Source organism: Mytilus californianus, unplaced genomic scaffold, assembly GCF_021869535.1.
Source record: "Mytilus californianus isolate M0D057914Y unplaced genomic scaffold, xbMytCali1.0.p SCAF_1, whole genome shotgun sequence".
Classification (NCBI taxonomy): domain Eukaryota; kingdom Metazoa; phylum Mollusca; class Bivalvia; order Mytilida; family Mytilidae; genus Mytilus; species Mytilus californianus.
In genome coordinates this window covers 142,333,331-142,359,139 of record NW_026262581.1, presented here as the reverse complement: position 1 = coordinate 142,359,139, position 25,809 = coordinate 142,333,331, and the positions used below count along the sequence as shown (strand labels likewise).

The 25,809-nt window shown below is 33.7% G+C and overlaps 1 long non-coding RNA gene across 6 annotated transcripts in view; it reads right to left on the bottom strand.

The window, feature by feature from the left end:
* Window positions 1-25,128, bottom strand: part of LOC127737786 (uncharacterized) — a 31,947-nt gene extending 6,819 nt beyond the window's left edge. Inside the window, exons 1-7 of one of the 6 annotated variants that reach the window (XR_007999818.1) lie at window positions 25,094-25,128; window positions 12,107-12,186; window positions 5,442-5,495; window positions 4,327-4,510; window positions 3,376-3,480; window positions 2,182-2,487; window positions 213-345 (exon numbers count right to left, since the gene is read on the bottom strand). This is a non-coding gene — a long non-coding RNA (uncharacterized LOC127737786). Of the gene's footprint in view, window positions 1-212; window positions 346-2,181; window positions 2,488-3,375; window positions 3,481-4,326; window positions 4,511-5,441; window positions 5,496-12,106; window positions 12,187-17,860; window positions 18,348-22,562; window positions 22,654-24,815; window positions 24,991-25,093 lie in introns of those variants that run through there. The other 5 variants (XR_007999813.1, XR_007999814.1, XR_007999820.1 and 2 more) reach the window with 5 other exon arrangements.
* Between the last annotated feature and the right edge of the window lie 681 nt (window positions 25,129-25,809).

Below are 25,809 nucleotides of genomic sequence, written 5' to 3'. Positions count from 1 at the left end.
TACTAAATACCCCAATGATGATTGTGGCTAAGTTTGGTTAAATTTGGCCCAGTACTTTCAGAGGAGAACATTTTAATGAAAAACGACAGACGACAAGTGATGAGAAAAGCTCACTTTGCCCTTTGGGTCAGGTGAGCTAAAAATGGGGATGTATCTGCATTAAACATGAAAAATACAAGAAATTCATATTCAAGTGTGGAAAGAATTCTTACTATTGAAGAAGCATATGTGCTCTAGATCTTCTCTTGTACATGTCCTTCAGCACCCCAAATCAATCTTTGTCAGTTTTTCGCTGATGGTCTCTTTAAAGATTACACACTCGTTACATTTGCTGAGCTTCTGATACTACAAATAAAAAATTCATAAGAGGTTCTGCGGAACCCTGTGTCTCGCCTGCTATTGCTGCTGTCAGTGTAAAAGTGTAATGTTGACTTAAAAAGTGAGTCCATTTATCAGTAAAATACAGAATTTAAAAAAAAAATCAAATTTTTCTTTAGATGCTTTTTTCATGGTCTTGAAGATTAGCTTCTGTCCAAGTTACATAACAATCTATGAAGGTTTACAAATTTATCATGTCAAAAAAGTTGAATCCCAAACTGTCTGTAAATGTTAACTGTAAAAAACTAAGTCCATCTATCAGAAAAATACTGAAAATGAAAAAAATATATTTTCAAAAGTTTGCTTCAGACATTATCTCTTAATCATAAAAAAGCTTCTGCCAAAGTTTCATAAAATTCTATGAAGGTTTGATAAAGTAATTGATGTGTAACAAACTTTAACCCCAGTCTGTATCTATTTGTTAAATGTAAAAATAACTAAGTCTATTTATCAGTAAAATACACAAGTCCATTATCAGTAAAATACGGAAAAATGAAAATAAATATTTTCAAAATTTTGCTCTGGATACTGTATTTTGGTCATAAACAAGCTTCTGTCCCAATTTCCTAAAATTCCATGAAGGTTTGACAAAGTTATTGATGACTGAAAAACTTTAACCTCAGACTAAATCTGAATGTTAACTGTAAAAAAAACTAAGTCCATTTATCAGTAAAATACGGAAAAATGAAAATAAATATTTTCAAAATTTTGCCCTGGATACTGTCTTTTGGTCATAAACAAGCTTCTGTCCAAATTTCCTAATATTCCATGAAGGTTTGACAAAATTATTGATGACTGAAAAACTTTAACCTCAGACTAAATCTGAATGTTAACTGTAAAAAAAAACTAAGTCCATTTATCAGTAAAATACGGAAAAATGAAAATAAATATTTTCAAAATTTTGCTCTGGATACTGTATTTTGGTCATAAACAAGCTTCTGTCCAAATTTCCTAAAATTCCATGAAGGTTTGACAAAGTTATTGATGTCTAAAAAAACTTTAACCACAGACTGAACCTAAATATTGACGCCGCCGACGAAGGAATCTAGGATCGCTATGTCTCGCTTTCGCGACATAAATGTCGCAGGCTCAACAAAAAGGACATCTATTTAATTCTATGTACAATTATTAATTTATGCATGAATGGACATTTTTTTTATATGACGGAAGTGTTAACTATCTGCCATAAAGCAGGAGGTATGATATAAATAGCCTTTATCAGGCCAATGAAATTTCAAAAAAAGTTAAGTTATTCAAGACTTTCAACATTAAGTTCATTTTTTTTTATAAATAAAAAGGTTGAAATATAGTAATTATTCTAATTTTTGAAGGCCTAAGGTGACCTTTAGTTGCTTAAATCCATGTCATTTGGACTCTATAGGATAGTTGTCTCATTGGCAATCATACCACATTACTTATTTTATACTTGAGTGCAGAAAGGAAATTTTTTTTCATAAACATGTTGACATTAACATATTTGACCATTTAACACATAGTTTTTGGACAAAATTGATGTCTGTCATGACTTTACCCAAAAATATATTTTATACACATTAACATCTTTGTAAAATACATTTGATAGCATATGTTTTTAGGTAAAGCATTGGCATAATTACTGTTGAGATGTGTCAGACCTTGATGATTTCCTATTTTTCAGATATGATTTAGACATCTGCATATTTTGTTATCAAATTTTTACTGATTATACCTTGAAATGAATTTCAATGAATTTAAGAGCCATTATTGACCCTTCATCATGTTCATAATCCAACACCTTTGTTCTGAATATTATTCCATACAAACCTTTGGAATTTTAACATGAGGAAACTCTTCACTCCACATTCCATAGAACCTTGGGTAAGACAAATAGGGGATTCTAAATTCTCACAGGAAGATTTATAATCCGTCCAAACTTGTAGAATAGAGAGACATGATGGAAAATGTATTTCTAGTATGTCAGGCTGATCATCACCATATCTCTTGCATAGACCAGACACAAAACTCTTTGCTTCAAGGTACTGGCGACTCTTGTATTGTTGGCTACATCTTTTATCAGAACTGTCTAAATCTTCGTTAGTAGACAAACATTTCTTTTTCATGTAGTAATACCTGAATGATATAAATGTAAAAAATATTACAGGGCTTATACCACTCCTAATTCATGTGTTTTTTTCTTCGGTTATTTGGGATCCATTTGACCAATCCTTTTATTGAAATTTTGTCTTTTGTCATAACAAACATTTTTCAATTTGTTTTAACTGTGGAAATTGAACACCGTTCAAGTAAATTGTTAAAAAAAAACCTCCAGACTGTACCTTAACTTTTACTTAAAAATGCAAAAAGACCAAAAGACAAACAACAGTATACAAAACACAACATAGAAAACTAAAGACTGAGCAACACGAACCCCATCAAAAACCGGGGGTGATCTCAGGTGCTCCGGAAGGGTAAGCAGATCCTGCTCCACATGTGGCACCCTTGGTATAAATTACATGAGTGTTTGACAAAAGTTATTTATGTCTAAAAAATGGAGCCACAGACTGAGCATACTAGGGGGAGGGTTCAGCCAGCTCGAATATGTTTAACCCTGCCACATTCTGTATGTGCCTGTCCCAAGTCAGGACCCTGTAAATCAATGGTTGTTGATTGCTGTCTGTCATATTTTGTTTTTGTTTATTGCTTTAGCATAAATTAGGCTGTTGGATTTCTTGTTTGAATTGATTCACATTCTGTGAGCTTTTATAGCTTACTATACAAAATGGGTTTTTCTTTGTTAAAGGCCTTACAGTGACATGTAGTTGTTTGCATCCTCGTCATGGATAGTTGTTTCATTGGCAATTATACCACATCTCCTTTTTAAATACAAATGTTGTATATATTAAAAATTAACCAAGCAAACTACAACAGAATGTTGAATCGCTACTTTTGATGTTGGGTTGCTGTCTTATGGATGTGTAGCCTATTAACTATTTTATTCATACTAAAATGGTATTATACCTCCTTCTTTTTATGCCATACACAATCCTCCATGCATATTCACATACTCTCCTACCAGTCAGCACAAAAGTCAACTGTTTGTCTTCTAAACTGGCATCATTGCACCTGTGTACAAAAATAAAAAAACACTTGGAAAAATGTAAATAGATCTCAAGAACACATGTTTTCATCTGATCTGAAAGAAATGAGTAAAATTTATAAAGGATATCCCTACATTATTTGTATGTATCATGAGACATATTATTTTTTAGAAAATAAACACCATAGTTTGTTCTTGTGTTGTGTCGTTGCACCATTGTCCCAGGTTAGGGGAGGGTTGGCGCCTTCAAACATGTTTAACCCCGCCACATTATGTATGTGCCTGTCCCAAGTCAGGAGCCTGTAATTCAGTGGTTGTTGTTTGTTGCTGTATATCATATTTGTTTTTCGTTTATTGTTTTGTACATAAATCAGGCCATTAGTTATCTCGTATGAATTGTTTTACATTTTTCATTTCGGGGTCTTTTATAGCTTACTATGCGGTATGGGTTTTGCTCATTGTTGAAGGCCGTACGGTGACCTATAGTTGTTAAATTCTACGTCATGTGGTCTCTGGTAGAGAGTTGTCTCATTGGCAATCATACCACATCTTTTTATTTTTCTACCAGAAGTCTGCTATCTTTGTTGCAGACAAAACAAAAAAATATCTAAATAAAACTTACTTTAAATTAAGTTCTATTAGACTTCTTAATAAGTTAAGGTAGCTATAAGCAGAAGGCAGCATGTACACTCAGTATATCAGTATGTGAAAGTACATGTACTTGCCAGTTATTGGTTTGGTGGTTTAATATGGTTTTCTCAACCAAATTATAGCATGTTATATAGCATTATGAAATTGTATAAATCCAAGTATTGTTGCATATCAAACAATCAAATAAATTCTATTCATATATATATATATATTGAGTATACCTTATGTTTCACTCAATGAAATCTGACTGTTCCTCATGGGTCTTTTTATACAACATAGCTTGACAGGTCTGTATTGTCTGAATGTTACTGGTACTTAAACATTTTTTCTCACAAGGCTGTTTATAACATTGAAGTCAGTCTCCTTGTCTTTTAATACCTTTGATGTTTTTTTCATGTTTCCTGGCTAAAATTAAAAAGAATAAAAGATAAAGTTGTTTGGAGAAATATCAGAGCCTTGCAATTCTAAAAAAATACTTGCCAGTCTATTCTATCTAAAAACCATGACCAAGGTTTGGGGAACAGACTTTTTTTAAATATCGCCTGGTCTTAAATGGAAAGACATGATTCGAAGTCTCATTGATACATATGCCAAATCTTTTATTCAGTGACAATATAACAAACTTTCCTTTTTTGAGAAAAAAGAAAACTTGAAAAGTTATAAATTTACTCAGATAACTCTAATTTCAACATTAGTGAACAGTAGATAGTATTGATGTAAAGTCAGATAAGTCTTTTTCAACATAAGTGTATATGTTGGATAAATATAAATTTTTAATGGGTTTGGCATAATCATGTGTCTCGCCTGCTATTGCTGCTGTTGATGTTAAAGTGTGAGGTTGCCAACAACCAAACTTGTCCATTTATCAGTTATATCTGAATTTTCTTTTGTAAATCTAATGTTTTTTCAGATGCTATTTCTTAATCATGGAGATACTTGTCTAAGTTTCGTAACATTCCATGAAGGATAAACAAAGTTATTGATGTCATAAAAATTTAACCCAAGACTTTAAGTCCATTTGTAAATTTCTATTATTCAGTTTATCATGTTTATTAGGGAAAATGAAAAAAATAATTTCAAAATATTGTTCTTGATACTGTCTTTTGATCATAAGAAGCATGTGTCAAAGTTTCATAAATTTTATAATGGTTATTGGTATTTGAAAAACTTTAATCTTAGACTGTATATCAATGTTAGATGCAGAAAAAATATGTCCATTTATCAATAAAACACGGAAAATGAGAATAAATACTTTTCAAATTTTCCTCTGAATACTGTTAAGCTTCTATCCAAGTTTCATGCCTTTAACATATTTTAATTAATTCTTTGTTCTCACCTATTTTGTGCTTTGCTTTTCTAACATCAATGTAGTCATCTTCTGTGTCACTGTCTACAAAACAACAATAATTATGTCATGCGAGTAAAATAAAATTATTCATGTTCACTCCTCTTATTCTACAGTAGGGGTCCGAAGAACTAGAAATTAATTTGGTGTGGCCTTTTAACATCTTGTTTCAAAAATATTTCTTCTTATATGTTACAAATGTGGACACAGACTTGTGTTGTCTGATGGCGAATTTTGATAATGACTTGTGCAGGGGTGGATTCTTGTGGGTGCCAGCAGGCGCATTTGCACTCCAAAATCTAAAATTCTGTTGTGTTGTCTGGTGGGCGAATGTGGACACTGTTTCACATTGAAATAGTAATACTGCAGACACATCAGGAAGTCACAAAACATGAACAATGAAGGACAACTCTCAGGAGAAACACTTGAAAATTACTATGACTGATGTGGTTCTACAAATATGTTGCATATTTGATTTTGTCATGCCTAGACTCCCAAGACCAAACTGAAATTTAAAATATTTAAATAAAAATAAAATTTGATCGAAACTTTGAAATATGAATTTAATGCAAGATAAAAAGGGTCAATACTTCAGAATTTCAGTGAAAAAGTTTGATAATGATAATAAAAATGCAATGAATAAATTTAGCATCTGTTTAGCCTTGTGAGTTTCATCTAATTTACATTGTTAAAAATGTAATCATTTGTCATGGAACGCATTAGTTGGCTCTGCATTTGGTATTTGTTTTCATCATGCCTGGACTCCTAAGGCATGTAAGGCCAAACTTAAATTTAAAGGATTTAAGTAAAAATAAAAGCTGATCAAATCTTTTTAAATTTTATTTTAATGCAAGATATAAAAAGCAATACTTTAATACATCAGAATATTAGAGAAATTTTTGGTAATCATATATATGATACCAAAAGTGCAATAAACAGATTTAGCGTCTGTTTGGCCTTGGGAGTTTTCTCCCTTTTACACTGGTTAAAATGTTATTATATTCGATGGGACTCATCAGTTGTTTCCCTACAACCCATACATAGTAAGTGCACCCCCCTCTTTTTAACCTCTATAAAAATCTTTGAAGGAAAAAAGGCAATCATACCGCAATTCCTTATTTTTATATTAGCACTTTGTGGATCACGCATATAAAAGTTACTATTTCTTTCTGACCGATGGCTTTTTTCTCCTGTTTTTTTGTAATGAAAAAATAATCTGATTCCCAACATCGAAGAAAAAAATATTTTGATAGGGGAGAAGGGAAAAAAAAATTCTGTTTCATACTCAGAGTATTTGTCATTAAATTTTCAAAATGTTTAGTTCTTTAAAAAAATTCTCACTTTGTATGAAAAAAACCCAAATAATTTGATGCTTGCATGGTTTCATAATAAATTTTCAAAATGGAAAAAAAACCATATTAAACCCTTCCCCAAAGTAAAATGGTCCTTAATTTTGTTGTGTTGTATATATACATGTATTGTTATAATGATACATGTATATGATTGATCGATTGTTGTATGCTTTATGTCCAGTGGAAAATACCTCATGCATGCTCAGGGAGAGAACAAATTAGCAATAAATACAATAGGAAGATTCTGTGCAAGGTAGGCCTACCAGGAAAGGAGGGGTGGATTTGGACTGCCACTGGAAATTAGCGATCAATGTTTGAAATGGGACAGAAATTTAGCCTTGCAACTGGCAACCTACAGAACCTCAAACAGTTGTTGCAATGATTCTTTAATATGTAGAGTTTGTTGCACTCTCTCTGCACGAAGCATCAGATTTAACATCCCCTTTCTGACCGCACGTTCCTGATATATGAATTCAAAAACCAAATATCACTTGTATTTACTAATAAAAATGTATTAATTTAAAAAGAGGGCAAATGAACCCAGGGTTAACAGACTCTGTGGGCGAATGGTTGTAGGGCAAAAATGTTATGTTTGGCGAACAATCCCCATTCCATGGTTATAGGTTATTTGTAATGTTTCTACTTATGCAACAATGTGGAATTAAATCTGCACAGAAAAATTATGGGATTATTTTCAAGGAAAAGAAATATTTACAAAATTGGTTTTGATTTTTGATGGAAGGTGGGAAAAGGGATAAACTTATAAGAATTGGTCAGTTGATGACAGAACTGTTAATCTGTGTCGTTAGCCTATATGTTGAAAAGGGGGGGGGGGGGGGGGGGGGGGGGGGGGGGGGAGGGAGGGGCTTATACTTGAAAGGGTAATCATAAATCGAATTTAGAAGATAAGGTCACAAACCAAAAACTGAGGACCGGATGTGATTACAGGGTACATGATTTACTTTGCGCCTGTCCAAAGTCAGGAGCCTGTAATTCAGTTATTACTATCAAATCTATCAACTCAAGACGACGATTACATAATAATGTTTTGCTTGCAAGGGAGGTAATTTGTGACACTAGATTCTGATCTCAAATCGATCGATAACCAGCTTTCAGTCTATTTATAGAAATATATGTGTATATCACTTCAGAATTGTAAGGAAAATATTTGCTCACCAAGACGTTAGTGTTCAAGTTGTTAAAATTAACTTGTGAATGGGTGACCCATTTTGGAATTGTGAATGGGTGACCCATTTTGGAATTATAGTCATTTCGTACCCTAATCATTTTGTTCCCTCAATTTCGTACCTTGTCAAAAACCATTTCGTACCCTAATCATTTTGTACCCTCAGTTTCGTACCTTGTCAAAAACCATTTCGTACCCTGACCATTTCGTACCTTTTATTTATTTAATCAAAACTATTAAAGTTTCCATGTGCTTAATTAAACCAATCACATGTCTTAATTTAGTCTATATTAGGTATGAAATTAGCTACCAATTATTCCCAGCATGCATTGTCACTTCTAACCGCGAAGAGCCAATAAATAATTTTTTTGATATTAGAGTATGTAATAATAAAATGCTCCGCAGGGCACAGCTTGATACGACCGCAGAGGTCGAACCCTGAACAGTTGGGGCAAGTATGGACACAACATTCAAGCTTGATACAGCTCTGAATTTGGATTGTGATTAAATATTTGACACAGCATAGGTTTCTGACACAGAATGAATGTGGTCTAAGAACTTAAAAATTTTAAATTGGACATTCACCTATTATGGTCCAATATCCAAAATCTAAATACATGGTTAGATTCAGCATATCAAAGAACCCCAAGAATTCAATTTTTGATGAAATCAAACAAAGTTTAATTTTGGACCCTTTTGACCTCAATGTGGACAAAGTTGATAACGGGGCCCAAAAATCTAAATACATGGTTAGATTCAGCATATCAAAGAACCCCATATATTCAATTTTTGTTGAAATCAAACAAAGTTTAATTTTGGACCCCGATTTGGACCAACTTGAAAACTGGGCCCATAATCAAAAATCTAAATACATGTTTAGATTCAGCATATCAAAGAACACTAAAAATTCAATTTTTGTTAAAATCAAACTAAGTTTAATTTTGGACCCTTTGGACCTTAATGTAGACCAATTTGAAAACGAAACCAAAAATTAAGAATCTAAATACACGTTTAGATTCGGCATATCAAAGAACCCCAATAATTCAATTTTGATGAAATCAAACAAAGTTAAATTTTGGACCCTTTGGACCTCAATGTGGACCAATTTAAAAACGGGGCCCAAAATCCAAAAACTCAATACACGGTTATATTCAGCATATTAAAGAACCCCAAGAATTCAAGAATAAAACCCCATTGAAATTGATCAAGAAATAAGCAATTTATAAGAAGTATCTTCTTTTGCACAATACTGTGCATTTGAATATTTCTTGCTATTGCACAATACTGTACAATTGACAATTTCTTGCTATTGCGCAATATTGCTCTTTTGGATATTTCTTGCTATTGCACAATACTGTGCAATTGAAGATTTCTTGCTATTGCACATGTGCAATTGAAGATTTCTTGCTATTGTGCAATACTGTGCAATTGAAAATTTCTTGCTATTGCACAATACTTATTATATAAAAATTTACACATCCTGTTTGGTGTGTATCTCCTACCATATCATTACTATTTGCTTTTAAATATAAATCAGAAATAACCAACTTAAAATGGAAAATTTTAAAAGAAAAAAAAAAGGAAAAAAAGAAAAAAAAAAAGAAAAAGAAAAAATCCCCCCCCCCCAAATTTTTTTTGAACCCCCTTATGATTCATCACCCCAAACTCAATCCCAGCCTTCCCTTTGTGGTATGGTACCTTGCAGTACAATTTCAGAGAGATCCATACACTTGAACACAAGTTATTGTCTTGAAACTAGAAAAATGCTTATTTTTGGCCCCTTTTTGGCCCCCAATTCCTAAACGTTTCAGGCAATTACCCCCGAACTCATTTCCAGCTTTCCCTTTGTGATATGAAACCTTGTAGTACAATTTCAGAAATATCCAAACACTTACACACAAGTTATTGTCATGAAACTAGAAAAATGCTTGTTTTTTGCCCCTTTTTTGGCCCCTAATTCCTAAAATTTTGAGGCAATTACCCCCAAAATCAATTACAGCCTTCCCTTTGTGATATGGAACCTTGTGGTACAATGTCAGAGAGATCCATACACTTACACACAAGTTATTAGCTGAAAGTTACAAAAATGCTTATTTTGGCCCCTTTTTGGCCCCTAATTCCTTAACTGTTGGTACCATAACCCCCAAAATCAATCCCAACCTTCCTTTCGTGGTATTGAACCTTATGGTAAAATTTCATGGAGATCCATTCACTTAAACTAAAGTTAGAGTGCGAAAACCAATGTGTCTTCGGACGACGCCGGACGACGCCAGACGACGACGACGTCATACCAATATACGACCAAAACATTTTTAACTTTTGCGGTCGTATAAAAATAACTTGTTTTTTTCTAATAGAATAGACCGCCTCGGTGGTGTAACGGTTAGCGTGCTCGCCTCGAGTGCGGGAGGTCGTAGGTTCGAAATGCGGCCGGGTCAAACCAAAGACTTGAAAATTGGTATTTGCTGCTTCTCTGCTAAGCACGCAGCATTAAGGAGTAAGAGCAAAGACTGGTCGGCCCGGAGTCAGAATAATGTGTCCGGGTAGGGTGACATGTCTTCCTGCGAACTGTTACCTTGTGAGCTAGCACGTAAAAAATCCGGCTCAGCGTGTCGGTCTAGTACAAAGCAGGGTTAGTATTCATTTCTCATTATCATGCTCTCGTCCTGAATATGCATCTGACCTACCACTGGACGTTAAGCAACCATCCATCCATCCATCTAATAGAATAAAGCAGAAAAAGTGTATTTGTCACGAAAAAAAATAATATGTCCCACCCACTAAAGCATTCCCCCACTTAAGATAATGATTGTCAACTATATTTATTGACAAATTGGCACCAAAGTAACAACATTTGTTGAGGACCTCATAGGAAGGATCTCTACTAAGTTTGGTCAAATAATGACAAATTCTGATTAGTAATTCTCAAACAGAAGACAACAAGAGTGCACATGCTGAAATGTCTCGCCTGCTTTATATGATTTATTCTATGTTGTAAGTCCTAAAGATAAAGTTTTACAACAAGTATAACATAAACTTAACATTATCAATGATCCATTAAAATAAGGTAAAGGTTAAGGTCAGATAAACCAAGCTAAACAGACATGTACACCTTACAATCATTACATGTATACACCAAATATAGTTAACCTATTGCTTATAGTATACAAGAAACATACCAAACCAAAACTTAATATTAATCAATGAACCATGAAAATGAGGTCAAGGTCAGATGAACCCTGCCAGACAAACACGTACATCTTGCAATCATCCCATATATCAATTATAGTTGGCCTTATTGCTAAATTATAGTAACTGAGAAACAGACATAACCAGGAAAACTTAACATTGACCAATGAACCATGAAAATGAGGTCAAGGTCAGATGAACTCTGCCAGACAGACATGAACACCTTATAATCATTCCATACACCAACTATAGTTGACCTATTACTTATAGCATTAGAAAAAAAAAGACCAAAACACAAAATTTTAGCATTGACCAATGAACCGTGAAAATGAGGTCAAGGTCAGATAAAACCTGCAAGACTGACATGTACACCTTACAATCATTCCATACACCAAATATTGTTGACCTAATGCTTGCAGGCGAGACAAAAATGTCATTCCCAATAGGATTTCAGGGTAACATGGTAAACTTTGACCTCGGTTGGTGGCTATATGTATTTACAATCTTCAAACAACTACTAAAGTAACAACACTTATTAACTTGATTAATACATCTCAATGGGAACATATCTACCAAATTTCAGTTCAATCCAGCATGCGTTCTCAAGAAGATCTTAGAAAAATCGGCCAATAAGAAAATTCAATTAGCATGATTAGTCCTGGCAGCCATGCTTTTTGACGAAACAGCACCAAAGTCACACAAATTGGAAGGGACCTCATGGGGATAATCTCTACCAAGTTTGGTCAAATTCTGTTAATTAGTTCTCTAACAAGAATGAGTCGAAAACCCTAAAGGCCTGCAGGGGATAACACTAGAAATTGTGTATACAATATTACATGGATAGAAGACACAATGATCTGTACACAAATGGGCAAGACTACAATAGCAACAAGGCAAAAACAGCAACTTCCATAATCACCATGATATACCTATTTGACTGTCCGCCGTCTGGTCTGATCTGTATTCCAATCCACCATGTCCATCGATATCTTTCTTCCTTTTCCTCAACCTATGATATAATAAGTATCATGCTAAAATCCAAATTCTAATACATGTACGACATTCTTCAAAGTTAACACTTTGTCTTTTTATGAACAAAACAGCATTTAATATGTAATATAACCAGAAATACTGTGAGCAAAGCTCACTAAATGATACCCCCTGCTCCCCCCTATGTGATGTTTTGCTATGGGAAACCCCAAAATTCATTTGAATTAAAATTTAAAATAGAAGGTGCACAATCATGGTGGATAACCTACGTCATGTTTTCGAAGTGTTTGCAAAATCTGATTTCTGTTCCAAATGATTAATATGGCATAAAAAGGGGTCTTGCCATTTATTAGTTTTTTATTTGCTTCAGGAGAACTTGAGATATCGTGTCTTAAAGTGGGCTTTGTTTACCTTTTTCGTGGGGTCAAATCATGTGACAATGACGTAGGTTATCCACCATGACAATAATCTGTGAAAGTTTCATTGAATTTCATTAAGAAATACTGACTAAAGTCAATAAAGTCAATAAAGAGTTAAATATAGGTCACAGCGACTTACTTTGCTGGATGCTGACTTACTACCCCTGTACATTATAGTTGCTGAGATATGAACATTAAACTGAACCAGTCATTGAAGCATGAAATGGGGGTCCAAGTGACCTACTTTTGCCTGATTGCTGACTTACTACCCCAGATACATCTGCATACATATGCGGTTCTATGTGTACATTCCTTGGAGGAAGTTCACCAAGCTATCCGTGAACATGAGTTGTCAAAATCAACTAAATACATGTATATCACAGTTAAAAAAGAGAAGATGTATGGAAAGGAGGACTTTGGTAATTATAGCTTTTATTAGGGTATTTATATTTCATAGAAGTGTTATCATTTATCAGCAAAAAGTTCCGGTTTTGGCAACTAAACCAGAAAAAAGACAAGATAGTACAGCGATTCATGTTGCCATACAAAAGCAGTGATAAGGTATCAATTTGATGACAGAAAAATAGACGCAATCAAGATTTCATTCCAAATCCATATAAAAAAAAAACATCTTCTGAAAGTGTTACTGCATCTGGAAAATTTGAGATAATGACACTTTTCCTGTTTTATAAAAAAAACTAATTGCTCTTTTTTAGAACAAGAGAAAAGATGAAATATTTATTTATTACTTCTATGTAAATCAGATGTAATCGTCTCATATCTTCGGGTCTGACGACCCTCAGATACGAGAAGCTTACATCTAATACATACATGTAACAAAAAATGACCGGTCTAAAAAGAGAAAGTAGATACCATAGGGCAATAAAAAAAACAGACAACACCATAGTGAATAAGAAAAGCAACAGAAATACAGACAACTTAATAAAACACTTCACAGAAAACTAAGATTGAGCAGCATAAACCCTTTTATAAAAAAAAGTAGGGGTGGACAGGTACTCTGGGAGTGTAAGCAGTTCCTGCGGCACTAGTGGCACCTGTTGTGTTGCTTATGTATTCACATTTCTAATTTGGATATATTTCAGCAATGAATGTTATTTTACCTACAGTCATTGCAATAGAAACCAAACAATATTGGTAGGTTTAAAAGATATAGATATATATTTACACCAAGATGTCGTTAAATGAAATTGGATATCCTGCATTTATCATGCTTTTCTATAACATATGGTCAAATCGCTGAAAGACCCCCCTCCTAAATTATGGAAAACTATCATTCTGCATTCACAATAATATCTTGGTGTAAATTAGATTCACCCAATCGGGCTTACGCGCTCATACATGTTGTCATAGGTGTATCTAATACATATATAAAATTCTAACCATATAATTGAACAGATATATATCATGTTCACATATTTTTTACTTGTTTAATTGATTGATTGTTGGTTGCCTTATGTCCAGTGGCAAATATTTCATGCATGTTCAGGACGAGAACAAATTAATTAACGATAAATATAATAAGTAGGTCCTGTAATAGAGGCTGTCCGGGATGAAGGTCAGGGAAATTTAGACTGCCCAGGGGTGTGGAAATATTTGTTGTGAGCACTTGTCCCTGGGCAAGTTAAACTGTAAATTTTACTTGTCCAGAAAAAAAGTTAATTGCCCTGAATTTCCCTATAAATATAAAAGTATTTTACTATGAGCATGTATGATTCTTACTAGAAAAATAGAATGATGTGGTATGATTGCATGCAATGAGACAACTCTCTACAGTCAGAGCTCAGACATAAATAAGTCTAAATCTGCTTTTGACTCATAGAGGTCTATATTTGTAGGTTTCAAGATTTGTCTCCCTTTAATTTAAGATAAATTATGACTTCAATAAGTCAATTAGTGTTAAGCAAGAAATATTTGACCTGAATTATAAAGTTGCAAATATTGATTCCTACAAGTCGATAAGTTACCAAAATTGGTCAACTTCAAGACCCAAGCATATTTATAAAAAGGTCATGCATCTACATGAAATTATGACAACATTGAAAGACAATGCTTTGTCTTCTAAAGAAAAATATGCATGAGAGCCTAAAAAAACGGAGATAATGTTTATTTACTTTACAATTCAACCATCTATAACCACACAAAATGAGGAAATAATCTTATGTTAAGTAAAAATGTTCAATTACATGATTATATACAGATAGCTCAGGTCCTTGTGAACTCTCAGACAGGTTTATGATGTCATAGGTGGTGCACTTTGGCCACCAATTAAAATTAAGTCTTTTCATAAACATAAATAGACCTAAACAAGTCTGTCATTTTCTGACTTAAATAAGTCTGAAAATGAAAACACATTTTTATAATAAATACATTTTTTGACTTCTGTAAGTCAAAAACAAAAAACGACTTGTTTATGTCTGAGCTGCTCTACCAGAGACCACATGACGTAGAATTTAACAACTATAGGTCACCGTAAAACTGTTTTGTATTACAATATAAATGATGTTTGTGATATTGTTTGTGAATAAATAAAAGGTGGTATGGGGTTAACATCAATCAGATAGAAACCCAAAAGCAAAACAACCACAAGACAAGTAGAGGGCAATGTTTTGTCCATTTCCCCAGACACCTGTTTAATTTTACTGTTTTCTTTCATCAGACAAGCTTGGTGTTTTGCAGAACATTGATTTTGGTGTCCCTTCTATCTATTAATTTGCCAACAAATAAGTAAGACTTTTGATCAGCAAGATGAAGGCGTTTCCTACAAATTGTGCAAAAATTTAATTTATTTTCAGAAGTTTCTCACTGAAGAGCCACGAGGTCTGGAATTCTCGCTTCTGTTTTTTTTTTTATTTTTTTCATATTCCTTGTCTTTCTCCACCTGTGTTTTCCGTTTTTTACTCGACTCATCATTATTATTTTCATTCTTTTTGTCTTGATCACCAGGTCTTGGTGTTTTTATCAGGTATTTATCCATCTCGATAAGACCCATGCAATCATGAAAAATTAAAATAACACTTCTGTGAGATGGCAAATAAAACCTAATCGACGATCCCGGGTCAATGGACAAAGATATCGCAATGTTTATGAGACCCGGGTTCGCATACTTAGGCCATAAAAAAGAATATGTTTGTTTGCCCTAACCCTACCTACCCAGAAAATAGCTGCCTACTCAAAATCTTTTATTGTCCTGATGTGAAAAAGTTTTTTTTAATCAGATAGGCATGAAGACTAACAAACATCTGACACTTCAATTTCTCTTTGCAGAAAAAAAAAAAGAAAATGCCTACCTACCTACCCACTGTCTCTACCTTTGGGTAGGGTTTGGGCAAACCAAAATATTTTTAAATGTGGCCTTATTTTTATTAATTTTGGTTATTGATCTATTTCCGTTTTTTTTTAATACTTGTCATCATGAACATTGATGTTTTGATTTAAATATATGTTTTTCACTTGTTGATCATTGGTTTCTTTTACATAAAATAATACATCTTAATAAATTATGAAAATAATTCTATATTTTTGATTAAATGAATTTTGTCAACTGTAATTTTTTACTTGTCCACGGGCAACCCAGACAAAAACAAGAGTGCACACACTGAAATGTCTCGCCTTCTTTACTAACCATTGATTTTATGTTGATAGTCCTAAATATAAAGCTTTAGTACAAGTAACACATAAACTTAACATGATCCAAAAAAATGAGGTCAAGGTCAGATAAACCAAACGAGAAATACATGTACACCTTACAATCATTCAATAAACCAAACATAGTTGACCTATTGCTTATAGTTTCTAAGAAACAGTCTTAACCAAGAAAACTTAACATTGACCAATGAACCATGAAAATGAGGTCAAGGTCAGATGAACCATGCCAGGCAGACATGTACACCTAACAATCAATTTATGCATTAAATATAGTGGACCTATTGCTTATAGTATCTAAGAAACAAACTTAACCATGAAAACTTAACATTGACCAATGAACCATGAAAATGAGGTCAAGGTCAGATGATACCTGCCAGACAGACATATAATCCTTACAATCCTTCCATACAACAAATATAGTTGATATATTGCTTATAGTTGAAGAAAAACAGACCAAAACACAAAAACTTAACACTGAGAAATGAACCGTGAAAATGAGGTCAAGGTCAAATAAAACCTGCGAGACTGACATGTACATCATAAAATATTTCCATACACCAAATATAGTTGACCTATTGCATATAGTATTAGAAAAAAAGACCAAAACTCAAAAACTTAACTTTGACCACTGAACCATGAAAATGAGGTCAAGGTCAGATGACACCTACTAGTTGGACATGTACACCTTACAATTATTCCATATACCAAATATAGTAGACCTACTGCTTATAGTATCTGACTTGACCACGAAAACTTAACCTTGTTCACTGATCCATGAAATGAGGTCGAGGTCAAATGGAAATTGTCTGACGGGCATGAGGACCTTGCAAGGTACGCACATACTAAATATAGTTATCCTATTACTCATAATAAGAAAGAAATAAACATTACAAAAAATGTTGACTTTTTTTTCAAGTAGTCACTGAACCATGAAAATGAGGTCAAGGACAATTGACGTATGACAGACAGTAACTTCGTAACATAAGGCACCTATATACAAAGTATGAAGCATCCAGGTCTTCTAGCTTCTAAAATATAAAGCATTTAAGAAGTTAGCTAACGTCGCCGCCGCCGCCGGATCAGTATCCCTATGTCGAGCTAGGCTCGACAAAAATTACTTGTCCGGTTGTTCAAATGGACGAATCGGGCGAGTCGGGCATAGCATTTCCACACCCCTGCTGCCACTGGAAAATGAGGGTATATTGGATAGGGACAGAAATTTTGCCTTGCAGCAGGCCACCTACGGACCCCTCAAAGAGTTGTTAAAAGGGTTCTTAACGTGCAGAGAGCGTGGCACTCTCTCCACGAGGCATCAGATTTAACGTCCCCTTCTGACCGGACGTGGCTGCATACTTGATACATCCCGCACAGCCAAATGGCCGCCCCACTTTGGTAAGGGTTTTACTGCCGGTCGGAAGAAGACCTGTAGTGACCATATTTCTATTCCCCATGCAGTCACCCTTGGGGCATTATTTGTTTAATTACACTGCATATCAATATGGATGATTAAGTTAAATATTTGATTTTATACCATAATTCTTTCACTAACTGTATTTAATAAAACACACAAATGATCAGGCATTGTGTGAAGGGTAAAAAGGCAAATACCATGGCAAAGAGGGTAAAAAAGACATATCCTTGTGCATATACCCAGGAAGTGATGGCAAACTAAAACATTATTATGACAACCTTGACACTTCATTGAATCAGCGTGCTAAAACCTATTATACGATCCCCACCTCACTGATTTTAATTTCTTGAAATGACTAAAATAAATGTAATTTGCATACAGTGGGGACTATCAGTGGGTTACAAATAAAACATTTTATAATTTTATTACTTTCCTATGGTCCATGTATGTTTATTTTAAGGCAACAACCATTTTCTTATCTGGGGGGGGCCTGGGATTTTCATTGTGTTCATAATTTTTTTTTCAGAACCTTCCTCCGATAAATTTTTTTTTTTTCTTATGAGAAGGAAAGCAAAATTTTTTTTCCCTATCATGTTTTTCACAAAACCATAAAAAAATTTTCAGCTACAGTGCAAAATCTAAATTTTTTTTCGGTCAGCTAGGCCATCAAAATATTTTTTTCAAAAAAATCCCAGCCCCCCCCCCCCCCCGCAGATAAGAAAATGGTTGTTGCCTAAGCAAAATACAGGATGGACATTGTATTCGTTGACCAGATTTGAAAGCCATTTTTTATACTTCTCTGAATGTTAAACAAGTTCAATCTGGAGGCAAATTATGAAATAGTAATTTCAATATGGAAAAGTTTTTAAGGCTAAATAATTTAAAAAAACAAAAGAAACTAAATAAAAAAGCAAAACCAGAAACTGAATATAAAAAAGCCTTTGGTGCAGAACTTTTCCACACAGTGTAATATTCATGTTTTTATAAAATAAATAAAATGCTTCGCTGGGGCGCAGCTTGATACGACCGCAGAGGTCGAACCCTGAACAGTTGGGGCAAGTATGGACACAACATTCAAGCTTGATACAGCTCTGAATTTGGATTGTTATTAAATATTTGACACAGCATAGGTTTCTGACACAGAAAGAATGTGGTCTAAGAACTTGAATTTTTTTAATTTATCTATTATGGTCCAATGTCCAAAATCAAAATACATGGTTAGATTCAGCATATCAAAGAACCCCATATATTCAATTTTTGTTAAAATCAAACAAAGTTTAATTTTGGACCCCAACTTGGACAAACTTGAAAACTGGGCCCATAATCAAAAATCTAAACACATGTTTAGATTCAGCATATCAAAGAACCCCAAGAATTCAATTTTTGCTAAAATCAAACTAAGTTTAATTTTGGACCCTTTGGACCTTAATGTAGACCAATTTAAAAAAACGGGACTTAAAATTAAAAATCTAAATACACGGTTAGATTTGGAATATCAAAGAACCCCAATAATTCAATTTTTGATGAAATCAAACAAAGTTTAATTTTGGATCCTTTTGACCTCAATATGAACCAATTTGATAGCGGGGCCCACAAATAAAAAATCTAAATTCATGGTTAGATTCAGCATATCAAAGAACCCCATATATTCAATTTTTGTTGAAATCAAAAAAAGTTTAATTTTGGACCCCAACTTGGACCAACTTGAAAACTGGGCCCATAATCAAAACTCTAAACACATGTTTAGATTCAGCATATCAAAGAACCCCAAGAATTCAATTTTTGCTAAAATCAAACTAAGTTTAATTTTGGACCCTTTGGACCTCAATGAAGACCAATTTAAAAAACGGGACCCAAATTAAAAATCTAAAAACACGGTTAGATTTGGCATATCAAAGAACCCCAATAATTCAATTTCCGATGAAATCAAACAAAGTTTAATTTTGGACCCTTTTGACCTCAATATGAACCAATTTGATAGCGGGGCCTACAAATAAAAAATCTAAATACATGGTTAGATTCAGCATATCAAAGAACCTCATATATTCAATTTTTGTTGAAATCAAACAAAGTTTAATTTTGGACCCCAATTTGGACCAACTTGAAAACTGGGCCCATAATCAAAAATCTAAATACATGTTTAGATTCAGCATATCAAAGAACCCCATATATTCAATTTTTGTTGAAATCAAACAAAGTTTAAATACTGGACCCTATCTTGGACCAACTTGAAAACTGGGCCCATAATCAAAAATCTAAACACATGTTTAGATTCAGCAAATCAAAGAACCCCAAGAATTCAATTTTTGTTAAAATCAAACTAAGTTTAATTTTGGACCCTTTGGACCTCAATGTAGACCAATTTAAAAAACAGGACCCAAAATAAAAAACCTAAATACACGGTTAGATTTGGAATATCAAAGAACCCCAATAATTCAATTTCCGATGAAATCAAACAAAGTTTAATTTTGGACCCTTTTGACCTCAATATGAACCAATTAGATAACGGGGTCCACAAATAAAAAATCTAAATATATGGTTAGATTCAGCATATCAAAGAACCCCACATATTCAATTTTTGTTGAAATCAAACAAAGTTTAATTTTGGACCCCAATTTGGACCAACTTGAAAACTGGGCCAAAAATCAAAAATCTAAATACATGTTAAGATTCAGCATATCAAAGAACCTCATATATTCAATTTTTGCTAAAATCAAACAAAGTTTAATTTTGGACCCTTTGGACATTAATGTAGACCAATTTGAAAACTGGACCCAAAATTAAAAATCTTAATACACTGTTAGATTCGGCATAACAAATAAATAAATGTGATCAAAGATTTTACAAATCTAATGCGCCATACTGTGCAATTAAAGATTACTTCTTGAAATTTTTCAATATTTGAAATTTGAAAAAAAAAAAATATTTGAAGAATAATTCTTTTTAATTTCTGAAATCTGAAATGAGAAAAAATTGCCCCCCCACAATTTCTTTTTATCCCCCCCCCCTTTTTCCCCCAAAAAAATTCTTTCCCTCAAGATATGGTCATAATCTCAATTCAAATTTCCAATGGAGTTGGCAACCATAATTACCCATTTAAATTTACCATAGTGCTAACTTAATCTATTTTATAATAGAATTAATAAAAATATAGTGTCAAATCTTTCATGTGGATTTTTTTGTTAAAAAAAAAGATGAAAACATTTGCAGATTTTTTACTGGTCTTCCTTTATAAATATGCATTTCTTTAAACATAATTGAAAAGCAGTGTAAGGGAAGTAACCAAAACGTTGTATTTGGATTACCTCCCTTACACTGTTTTAGATTATCTTTATTGTTCATTAACCATTACTTTATACATAATTTAAAAGCAGTGTAAGGGAGATAATTTCAATGATGTATTTGATTTATCTCCCTTACACTGCTTTAAATTATGTTTTGTACTAAAGTATTTGTCCATTAACCAGGACAACCTTGTTTTTCCCCCTTTTTTGCCCCTAATTCCTAAACGGTTTGAGCCATAACCCCCCAAAGCAAATCCTAACCATCCCTTTGTGGTATGGAAACTTGTAGTATAATTTCAGAGAGATCCATACACCGTTCCACAGTTATTGTCTGGAAACTAGAAAATGCTCATTTTTGGCCCCTTTTTGGCCCCTAATTCCTTAACTGTTGGTACCATAACCCCCAAAATCAATCCCAACCTTCCTTTTGTGGTATTTAACCTTATGGTCAAATTTCAAAAAGATCCATTCACTTAAACTAAAGTTAGAGTGCGAAAACCAATATGTATTCGGACGACGACGCCGGACGACGACGACGCCAACGTCATACCAATATACGACCACAAAAATTTTTTGCGGTCGTATAAAAAGTGACAATTATAGTAGAAGAGGCTGCTCAAAATCCAGCATTTGTACTAAGATTTATCCATAATCATTGAGGTAAGGAAGTCTAGATCTGGTTATGACATAAAAATAACTTTTGACTTGTCAGCTGTGGTAAAAATCTATTTGATACCCCTCTCCCAAGTTAATCAAAAGATAAGTTGACTGCTCCCTTATATAACTGAGACTACTATATGTTAATAGTAATTTAAATTGTCAAGTTACCAGTTATGGATAAAACTAATGTACATAAGTACATACATTTAGTAAGTGGACTTGGAATAATATCTTTTAATAATTATGTATGAAAAAGACGGTGAGTCCCAAAAGTAAGTCACTCTCCAAGCTGGCAAGTGGAATTTCAATTTGGTGAGTTGAAATGAAAAGCTGCTCGTCAATTTGGCGAGTAAGAAAAACAAAAGGTTTCACACACTGCATTTGTACAATCAATTCCAAGTAACTTCAATATAACATTTATTGAACCATACCATGATGTTTTATTCAGTTGGTGAAGTGTTTTAAATTGTTCATATGCCTCTTTTAATAGAGGAAAATTACTTCCTAAATTCTCTAATCGATACCAATACAATAGCATCGCTTTAATTATATTAAAATAAATTGGAAATCTAACGCAACATTTGTTGTTTTTTTGTGCACACCAAGTATAAATTTGTTAAATTTAATGTGAAGTTTCTCACCGGGTAAACCTGAATATAATTTTTCAAGAGATACATCTTCCTTCTTACATTTAGAGGAAAGAGAATTAAACATTCCCCATACTTCACTACCATATAATAAAATAGGTTTCACAGTGTGATCAAAAGCATGAATACTTGTTTTGATGATAGGATTTAGAGATAAAAAATCTTTCCGCAATTGATAATAATCTTTTAAGGATACTTGTACAGTTCACTTTGAGCATAACTAAATGAGCCAGATGAGCTTAAATATAAACCCAGGTACTTGTATTTTGAAACACATTCCAGGTTTATATTCTGGTATGTGTATTTACCTGTGACCCAACCTTGCAAGCCTACCAATGGGTCTCAACAAGTGAGAGAATCCACACCTGGAGGCGGGCTTCAGCTGGCCCCTAAACAATAATGTACAATAGTTCAGCGAATTTTTTTTCCCGTTATATTTATAAAATAATATTCTCAAAGTGAAAACAAAATTAGTAAAAGAACTGTATACAATGTAAGACAATATAGTCGTATATTATAACGTGCATGAAAGAGTTATTTATGGTCTTTTCTGAGCCCTGCATCGAACAAGGGTTGGTCTTTGTTACTTGAATTGGACAGAAAATTTCTACAAACATAAAACAATGCATGCATAATCGGATCCTGTTTACAACTACATGTACATTTTTTATCATTGTAATCATCCATCGTGGACTTTGAATGAAAAAAACTTTTCTCAAACATAGATCAAACACTGGTCATACTCCGTGATCAGAGAAATCTTTTTTACTATTAAGGTTCATCATAACAAATGGACAAAAATAGCTGTATTTACATCTCAAAAACTACTCTGAGTACAGACTCACCTGTGCAGTTGGAAAAGTTTTAAGGCCTGGCATCCACTAGATATATAAAAGTTAAATGCATTTTGTGTTTCAGAAAGATAAAATCTTTTTTTGATTTTGATGGGCATTTTTTTTCGTTCCTGCAGAAGGTGTAAAAATAAACAAACACCTGAGTTGCTTTTGATACTGTCCACTCAGTTACACCCTTTAACTCACCTATAGTAGTGTAGATATCTATTGTCTGTCTATTGTCCATGCCAATCAATACAATACAATACAGTTTTTACCTGAGAGGGAGCATCTCAAAGTTGTATCCCAACTTAGTTTATTTTTACACCTTCTGCAGGAACGAAAAAAAATGCACATCAAAATCCAAAAAAGATTTTATCTTTCTGAAACAAAAAAAGCATTTAACTTTTATATATCTAGTGGATGCCAGGCCTTAAGGTTCATCATAACAAATGGACAAAAATGGCTGTATTTACACCTCAAAAACTACTCTGTGCACAGACTTACCTGTCCAGTTTGGAAAGTTTTAAGGCCTGGCATCCACTAGATATATAAAAGTTAAATGCATTTTGTGTTTCAGAAAGATGAAATCTTTTTTGGATTTTGATGGCCATTTTTTTTCCTTTCTGCAGAAGGTGTAAAAATGAACTAAGTTGGGATAAAACTTTGAGATGCTCCCTCTCAGGTAAAAACTGTATTGTATTGTATTGATTGTCCTTGATTGACATGGACAATAGACAGACAATAGGTATCTACACAACTATAGGTGAGTTAAAGGGTTTAACTGAGTGGACAGTATCAAAGCAATTCAGGTGTTTGTTTATTTTTACACCTTCTGCAGAAAGGAAAAAAAATGCCCATCAAAATCCAAAAGTGATTATATCTTTCTGAAACAAAAAATGCATTTAACTTTTATATATCTAGTGGATGCCAGGCCTTAAAACTTTCCAAACTGGACAGGTAAGTCTGTACACAGAGTAGTTTTTAAGGTGTAAATACAGCCATTTTTGTCCATTTGTTATGATGAACCTTAAAACTTTTCCAACTGCACAGGTTAGTCTGTACTCAGAGTAGTTTTTGAGGTCTAAACACAGCCATTTTTGTCCATTTGTTATGATGAACCCTTAAAATGGAAATAGAAGGCTATAACTGCAAACTGCTCATCAAATGAGGTCCATGCATTCTTGAAATAAAAGAGCCACAGTGACTGACCACATATTTTCATTAAATCGCTTTCATACTTCTAGAGTTGAGAATGGGAAATTATGTAAGGGTAGCAAATTCATTCATATTTCAAGCCAATCCTGAACAAAAATTTCTGCTATTTATATAGCTATACAAATTTGGGAAAAAATAGCAAGCCCTGTTTGAAAGTTACCAGCCGTGCATCCTCGGGCAGGCTGGTAAATTTACCAACTCTGGTAGAGGGCATACTCCCCTCCCCTCTTTTGATCTGAAACAGTATCATTTTTTGCATAAAATATCATAAAATCGTCCAAATTTGTTTTGCATCACTCCACTCGGCGTGAAAATCTACCAATTTTATAGGCAATTCATGGAATTACGCCCCTTTGAAAAAAGCTGAATCCATCATCCGCCCCTGCCTGGGACTGTAGTTATGGTCGATCGGCAGCTCATGCTAAATTTTAGAGGCATTGCCCTTCCTAAATAAAAAACATGAATGTAATGAAAAGTAAAACGTGATAAAATGTTGAAAAAAACAAGTACCTTGCTCCTCCAGATTCCGCCATCTTGTTCCGATTTTGAAGCATGCGCACTGGTGATATTGTGTTATAGCACGACCACAAAAATGGCGTTTAATAATATCGATGTACACACATAGTTCACACTTCCTCATAATAGACGGCGAGTGAGACTTGCTTATTTTTTCTTTTTATTTTATGTTTGATTGAAAATTAAAGCAATTTAGCGATAATCATACAATTTACATCTGAGGACGTCCTTAGTTGTGAGTGAAGTCCTCACTTACTGGTGTGTATACTTACACATGTCCTCATTGACATACGTGTACCAGAACACACACACATACACACACATTTACCCATACACAAACACTCATACACACATACATATACACACATGGTTTTGTTCGTTTGTGTGTTTACATGTGTGCTTGTGTCACACATACGCACAAGTACACATGTTTCTGTGTATGTGTGTGTATGTGTGTGTTTGTGTCACACATACACAGAAGAACAGATATGCATGTATGTGTTTGTTTGTGTGTGTGTATGTATTTGCGTTAGTATATTTGCATGAATGTTTATTTATGAGTTCTGTATGCTTTTCCTCTTTTTCAGAAACGATGCTTCTACCAGTCGATTTTCAGAACTTCATGAATAGTGACATTTCAAAAGATTGTGAACAAGCTCTAACTTCTAGACCAGTAATGGAAGTTTATCCCTCCATGTTCTATAACTTACGAGACTACTTAATTCTGAGAATCATGCAAGCTAATGCACAACGCCCGATGGCTGTCAGGGGTATTTCTGAGGACTCAATTAGAACAGCAAAGAGAACTCCGGATGGAGGAGCTGTAATCCTTGTAAGTAAAACTAAATATAACTATACAAAAAATATGTATGCATTTCTAAAAAAAAATCACTAATTGATGTATTCACCTCTGAAAATTATAACATATGCACGGTAATTGTCAACTTAAACCCTGTTTCGATAAAAAAATCACCATTTCCGCAACGGT